Source organism: Galeopterus variegatus, unplaced genomic scaffold (assembly GCF_000696425.1).
Source record: "Galeopterus variegatus unplaced genomic scaffold, G_variegatus-3.0.2 Scaffold6837, whole genome shotgun sequence".
NCBI classification, from domain to species: Eukaryota; Metazoa; Chordata; class Mammalia; order Dermoptera; family Cynocephalidae; genus Galeopterus; species Galeopterus variegatus.
Genome location: NW_007732948.1, coordinates 113,688 through 121,396, shown reverse-complemented (window position 1 = coordinate 121,396; position 7,709 = coordinate 113,688). Strand labels below are relative to the sequence as shown.

The 7,709-nt window shown below is 42.0% G+C and overlaps 1 protein-coding gene across 1 annotated transcript in view; it reads left to right on the top strand.

Annotated features, from left to right (window-relative positions):
- Positions 1-324: 324 nt before the first annotated feature.
- The window catches only part of LOC103606784 (putative protein ZNF815), a 22,371-nt gene continuing 14,986 nt past the window's right edge, over positions 325-7,709 (top strand). Inside the window, 1 exon segment of the mRNA XM_008591331.1 lies at positions 325-621. The gene's annotated coding sequence lies outside the window, so the exon portion shown is untranslated.

The following is a 7,709-nucleotide window of genomic DNA, read 5'->3' as shown; positions in this document are numbered from 1 at the left end:
AGAGAGGTTGTGGAAGAGAGTACGTTCACGGACAGTTTGCGTGGCAACCAGCACCATGGAAGCAACACTGGGTTAGGCCACGGAGCCACGCCACGCCTGGCTGGCCCACGCCAGCATCCTCCGAGGCCGTGGCCGGAAGTGCATAGGGGCTGGCCGGAAGTATCGCACCGCAGAGGCTGCTGGGAGTTGTAGTGCGCCCGGGGAGGGGGCTCTTGCGCAGTGTTTTGAGATGTTGGACTCGGACGTGCGCACTTCCGGACCCCAGGCTATTCCCACTGCGACTGGGCACACGGGACCTGGTCTGCTTTGAGGTCCTTGTGACGCACACCAGCGAGGCAATATATTCGCTCCAAGGCTGTGTTGAGAGTGCAGTGTGGCCAGACCCACTCACTTGCTGCAGAGCCGGCTCAGCTCTGGCGGGCTGTTCCATCTGACGTCCTTCTCGGAGTATCGGGGTGCTGTCGAGTTTGGCTGGGGGACTCTACAGGTAGTGGGTGTGGGAGCACCAGCAGGCCTCTTGTCTCACTGCTCCTTTCTCTTCTCGCAGCTCTGCCTGGTCGGAACCCACCGTCTCCAGGAGGCTCGCGTGGGGAACCTACAGATGTGACAGCCTGGACCCAGGTGAGCTGGGGGCGCCTTGTTGCTGCCCTGAGGGCAACCCTCTTCCCTTTGGGCACATTTGCTTCTGTCCCTTGACCTGGAGCGTCTGTGCTCATCCCTACCCCTGAACTCCGCTCGTGGCTTCCCTGGGTCTCTGGAGGGAGGACCGCTGAGGAGATCCCCCCGCCTTGTAGGGGATACTTCTCTTTCTCTCCAGTCTTCCCTCGCTCCCACGGACCCCACATCGCAGCCAGCGGTGTGCGCAGAGCTATAAGGGAAATGAGGGAAGCGTGTGAAATGGTTGTGATTTCAGGGGTCTGGGCTCATTCAGCCAACATTTATTGAGTGTCTGGGTCAGATACCCGGGAAGCCAAGGACTGGGTCCCATCCTCGTGTGAGTTCCTGTGGAGATGTTGGGCCCGTTAATAAATAAGAGCGACCAAAAGGTAGGTACCCTGATAGTTATCCCTGTGGATGAATGGACACCCAGGGGAGGGAGGGTCCGTTCAGACCGGGGAAGGGGTGACTGCAGGTCAGACTTACAGAAAAATAAGGTCTGTGTGCGTGAAAAGGAGCAAAAAGATGTTTCAGGACGAAGGAACAGCATCTGTAAGGGGTAAGAGCGTAAAACGTTGGGTGCTGCTGGAGGTGGTACCGTGGAGGCGCCCCCGGGAGACGAGGCTGGGGACCGGTCAGCGAGCTGCGCCGGGAAGGCTCTGGGGCTGGGTCGAAGGGGGTGGTCTTCCTCCTGTGCGCACCCCAAGTGCAGTACTCCGGGGCAGCAGCACGGTTACACTGGGTTTTGGTCACAATACACCGGCAGCAAGTGGAGTTGGTGAGGGCTGAACTAAGGCAGTGAGGAAATTGAGTAGGGAGATGGGTCTCAGATATGTGAAGCCGGGAAGCGCCTGGCCTGGGCGGTGACGGTGGGACAATGTGAGCGCGTGTGTTTGCAGCTGATGGAGAAGGGAGGCGGCAGAGACAGTTTCGTGCAGACTATTTTTTTACGGCACTTGGTGAAGAGAGGCGAGCAGCAGTCGGGGTGGGATGTGATGCAGAGTTGAAAGAGGATTTGTGTTTCTTTGATGCTTTTCTGTTTAAGACGAGTTGGGGGTGGGGTGGGGGAATGAAACCAATACTATGGTGTTAAACCTTGATAAGGTCAAATGTGTCAGTCTTTTCCTTGGGTGTTTTTTTTTTTTCTTTCATTTTTGTGTCATTTATTTTAATTTTCCCTCCAGTATGAATTCTGTTGTAAAAATGAAGAACATTACCAGAAAGCTTTCCAAAATTGCTAACATTCATAGTTTATTCTTCCAGTGAGCATTTTCCGAGCTTCTTAAGGCATGAGTGTTTACTAAAAATACTCCCATATTTTTACATTCATACAGCTTTTTTGCTGGTGTGGGTTTTCACATGTACAGTAAGACTTGTAAAAAGGTTGCAGCATTTCCCTCATTTCCTACAATCACAGTTTCTCTGCAGTGGGAATTATTTTTACAACAGAATAAAAGAGCAAGGTATAAATATAAATGAAGTATTTCCCTTATTTCCAACACTGACAACATGTTTTTTGCCTCTGTGAGATTACCAAAGAATATTAACATATGAGGTAGAACTAAAACTTTCCCAAATATCTTACCTGCATAAGATTTCTTTCCATTGCACGTTGTGACTTATTCACTAATGTCTGAAGGATTTTTAACATTTGTCACATTCTTGTTTCCGCTTACATATTAGGTTCTAAGGAATTTCTGAAGGCTTTCCCAGATTTCTTACATGTATAGGTATCTCTTAAGTGAAAGGTTTTAAATGTTGAGTTCAGAAAAGATGTGAGGAACAAGTGAGGGTCTTCCTATGTCTTTACATTTGTAGGACCTTATTCAAGTGTGAATTCTAGTGTGGATATTGACTGAGCCCTAAGTACTGTTTTCCCACATTTCTTACATACTGAGGGCTTTTTTCCTGGGTGAGTTTCCAGTGCGCTATTAAAGCATGTGAAATATCTTAAGGCTGTATCTCATTCTTACCTTCACATGACTTTTACCGTAATTTTAGATATGTGAAATAAACAGTGGTGAAACAAAAAATCTTTCCCACATCCTTACAACTGGAATGTTTTTCAAGTGTGAGTTCTTACACATTGCGTAAGGTATGAAGAATTACTGCTCTCCCGTATCCCTTATGTTAGTGGAATTTCTGCCCATAGTAAATTCCCACGTGTTATCATAAGGTATTTTTCCAGACGAGTTTAGATATGAATACTAAAAGAGCTCAATGCTGGAGAGTAAGCCTATGGAATGTATGGGAGGTATTTGCTTGTTCTACAAATCTTGACATATACACATGAACTGACACTGGAGAAAAACCCTATGAATGTAAAACATGTGGAAACCTTTAGATATTCTACATATCTCATATTCACACATGAACTCACACTGGAGAGAAACTGTAGAGATTAACAAATGTAGGAAAACATTCACTCAGTCTCCACCTTGGGTCTTATTGAAGGTGGTTTCCCCTACTGTATGTCTGTAATTCATTTTTACTATTTTTAATTAGTAATATTAGAATATCTAAACACATAACTAATCTAAATATTAAATAAATAAAAAGAAACTAGAAAGAAAGAAGTACAAAGAAAGAAGCCTTTGTTCTCATTGTCCAGATTGAGCAAATGTTAAAAGTTTATTTGCTACAGATTTTTTAAGGAATGAAAACCTGATAAATACCATTGGAGCCCCTGTGCACCCTCCCTCACTCAGAGGTAACAACTAAAATTGCTGTGTATCCTTTTATGTTTTTATTTACTTACTAGGTATGAATATAGCCATAAACAATATATGAGGTAGTTTTGTGTGTTTATCACCTTTGCCTATATTCCTTTGGATTGTCTTTTTCTTATGTATTTTTAGTATTTTTTTCACATATTCTAGATAAAAATCCATTTTGGCTTATACACATTGCTAAAATCTCAAGCAGAATCTGATAAAATACCTGGTGTTTCTCTGGGGTGTATTTTTGAGTATGGATCCATTTCATTTAGTATTTATTTTGGCTTTCTGTTTCTTTGTCAGTCAACTTTACTAATTTACACTTATCTAAAAAGTTGTCACATTTAATTTAGAATTTAATTCAGCATTAAATTATTTATGGTAATCCCTTACAATTAAAAAACTACTATATCTGAAATCATCTCCTTTTTCATGTCTAGAAATAGTTTATTTTTGCTTTCTCTTGATCAATTGTGCCTGAAGTTCATCTATTTTATTTTTAAATATAAACCAAATGTGTTTTTTTTATCAGTTCTAATAAGTCCTTTCCAAGAATGCTTTTTCTTTCTAGCTTTCTATTATAGCTCTAAGATATGGATTAAATGAAAAGACTGAAAACTAATGACATTCAACTCAGGAGGCTAGCACAGGAAGAAAAGAGTACCCTAAAAAAGTAAAAGAAAAGAAATGAGTATAAGCAGATATTTAAAAAGAAGAAATTGAATAAGAGAGCAGGTAAAAAAAAATTCCTGCCACAAATGTATTACCTAAATTTAATCCTGATGAAACATTGAATAAACCTAAATGGAGGAACATTCCACAAAATAACTGCTCTGTAGCTCTTCAAAAAATGTCAGTGTTGTGAAAGACAAAGATCGAGGAACTGTTCCCAACTAAAGAAGACCAAAGAGACACGAAGAGAATTGCAGTGCAGGATCCGAAATTTCCTTTAGCAAGAGAGAAGGGGTATTATTGGGACAGCTTGTAAAATCTGAATCATCTCTGTGGGTTAGACAATGGTATTGTGCAAGAGCTAATTTCCTGATTTTGATCATGATACTGTGGTTGTGTGATAGAATGTCCTTGTTTGGGGGAAATGCACATTGAAATATTTACACATGCACACACGCACAGGGAGGGGAAGGGTGAGAAGGCTCAATTGTTATGTAAATGAGCCAAAGATAGCCTCTGTATAGTGACCCCTATGTTGTTTATTTCTTCACAGGAGGTTGAGAACCATTAGCTCAAAAGCCCACCAACACTAAACTCCAATGTCAAAACATCCAGTTGTTTTAACCATAGCCCAAATGTAAAGATTTTTAGTCATTTACAGCCCTCCTGCTTTGCTGCCCTGGGAAACTGCCCCAACATCTGCTAGCCATAGATAAGACAAATCATGGCTATCAAGACACGAAGTGGCTCTGACCCAGAGATACCCTGGAGTTGCCTTGACCCCTTACTTTCTGGGTAGTGGCCCCCATGCCGCAGCCCCTGGATGGGCTGTGAGGGGCTTCTCCTGTGTACACATGTACTCAGGATCTTCTTCCTTCATCAGCCTGAAATCCCTTTAATGCCCTGTACAAATGTGATTAAATGTTCATATTTAGGGGATCTAGATGAAGGATATTCAGGAATTTTTTGTACTATTCTTGGGACTTTCCTTTAAGTCTAAAGTTGTGCCCAAATAAAAAGCTTAAAAGAGAAAACTAAAATTAATTCTTGGAAAGGATTTATTAAAATAATAAAATAATCGATTTGTATTTAAAACGAATAAAATAGACAAATTTCAGATTTGATTAAGGGTGGGCAGAAATAAACCATTTGTTAGACATGAAAAAGAGACAATTTCAGATACAGTAGTTTTTTTGAATTATAAGAGATTACTATTAATAATTTAATACCATAAATTTTAAATTAAATGGGACAATTTTCTAGAAAAGTATAAATTATTAAAGTGGACTAACAGAAAACCCAAATGAATGTCTTGTACATGTTATAAAAATCTTGACTAGAATTTGATAAAATTTCTAAAAAAAAAAAAAAAATGTGAGCCTACTTTTTCTTTGGCTGTATTTTTGAGTATGGATTAATTTCATTTAATGTTTATTGGTTTAAATATTTTTTGTATTCTTACTACTTTTATTGCCCTTTGTGTCAGCAAGTGGAATCTATGCAATATTGATTTCTTTTTTCTTTTGGTATTTGTTGAAGTTTGCTTTTTAGCATGTGAATTTTTATATATATCCCAGATGTGCTTAAAAAGCATGTATATTCTCTAATAATACAGCGCATTCTTCTGTCTATATGCAATAGATCAAGCTTTTAAATTGTTATTCACATCTTATACATTCTTACTTTTTTTTTTTGTATTCTAGATCTTAGCTTCTAAAAATGTATATTACACTCTATTACCATGATGAGGATTTGTCCGTTTCTCCTCACTATGTCTTTTTTGTGTTATATATATTTGGAGTGCCTTTCCACTATATACATTTGTTGTTGCATACAGATCTAAGATAGAGTTAGCATCTGTTCATTGCTTTGTCTCTTTGCAGTGGGTTGTTTTTTCTTGCTCTCTGCATGTTCAGTCTTTTTCTTGAAGGCTAGACTTGTGTGTAGGATAGCAGAGACCAGGGCATGGGCACGGTTCTGCTGGGCTGAGTCTGGGTGTGGAACAGGGAAGGATAGGAGGGTGACTGAGCCCAGTCCAGCCAGGGGTCGAGTGGGCAGTGCATTTGTTGTTGCGGTGGTTACCTCCAGTGGACCACTAAGGCTTCACAATTCTCTAGCATCACTTGGTGCTTTGAATGGGATCTTGACCATTCCTTGTGTTGTTGGCTGTTGCTTGCTTCCTAGCACTTGCTAGCCTGGTGCTTGAGGGGTGCTCTTTGTTGTCTCAGTCTTAGGTGAGCCCCAGGTACATGAGTTTTAGTGATTCTGCCCCTCCTCCAGTGATAGGAGCTGTTTTAGCCAGTTTTGTGTTGCTATGACAGAACAAACTGAAACTGGGTAATTTATGAAGAAGAGAGGTTTATTTGGCTTACAATTCTGGGACAGATGCATCTGGCATGGGCCTCAGGCTGCTTCTACTCATTGTGGAAAGTGGCAGGGAGCCAGCAGGTACAAGCAGATCACTTGGCGAGAGAAAGCAAGAGAGGAAGCAAGAGAGAGAGAGAGAAGGTGCCAGGGTCTTTTTAAGCAACGAGCTCTTGTGGGAACTAATAGAGCGAGAACTCACTCATTAATCCCCCCTCCCCCAGGGAGAGCATTAATCCATTCATGAGGGATCTGCCCCCATGACTCAATCAGTTTCCAACACTGCCACATTGGAGATCAAATTTCCACATGAGTTTTGGAGGGGACAACACATCCAAACTCCATCATCTGTCTCCCCCACAAGTATACATACTAGATTTTTGTCTGCTTTATTGACTGATACATCCCCTCCATTTAGAATAGTGTACCTGGCAAATTAAGGATACTCCATAAGCACTTCCAATAGCATGAAGGAAAGAACATGGAGGTTCAATTTGGATTCATCTTTTCTCAAGAGTGCCAGACGGGCCTGGATTTTATGCAGAGGCTCTGGGAAAGAATCTGCTTCCAAGTGCACTCAGGTAGTTGGCAGAATTTGGTTTTAGGACTCAGGTCCCCGATTCCTTGCTGGCTGTCAGGTAGGGGCCTCTCTTAGCTCCTTAAGGCCACCTGTTTTTCTTCTCATGTGGTCCCTACATTTTCAAAGCCAGAAACAGTGTTGACTCCTTCTCATGTTTCCAGTCTTTCTGACTTTCCCTTCTGCCACCAGTTGGTTTCCACCTTGGAGTGAAAGTTCCCTGCTAATGTTTGCAATGTAAGCCTCACCGTGTCATTTTGTTTCCAGGTTTCTTAGTGTCTTTGCAAAGGCTCAGGATCAGACTTTGTAACTAAGGTGGCTCCCTCCTTTCTGTGTAGTCCAGCGTGTTTTTACTCTGCAGAGAGTCTCAGAGGCTGAAGCTGAGCCTCCAACTGAAGGTAAGTTCTCAGCAAGAGAGCAGAACTTTTGTAACCAAGTGAATTTGCCTAAGTCCTCAAGGTCCAGGCATCCCAGATATAAAATAATTTTCATAAAGAAGACAACCCTAGGAAGCAGTAGCCTACTTTGGAAAGAGAGGTCCCTTGTCTGAGACCTCTTTATGTAGTTTAGGGCTGAAGTTGGAGAGTCACATGGAGGGTGACAGCTACCAGACTTTGTACTAAAACAGCCCTGACCCACTTGCTGACAATGAATTTGGGTGATATCACACCAAGGGATCATCTAGGATTTAGCTGAGCGAAAGGTTCGCTAGGAGGAGAAAG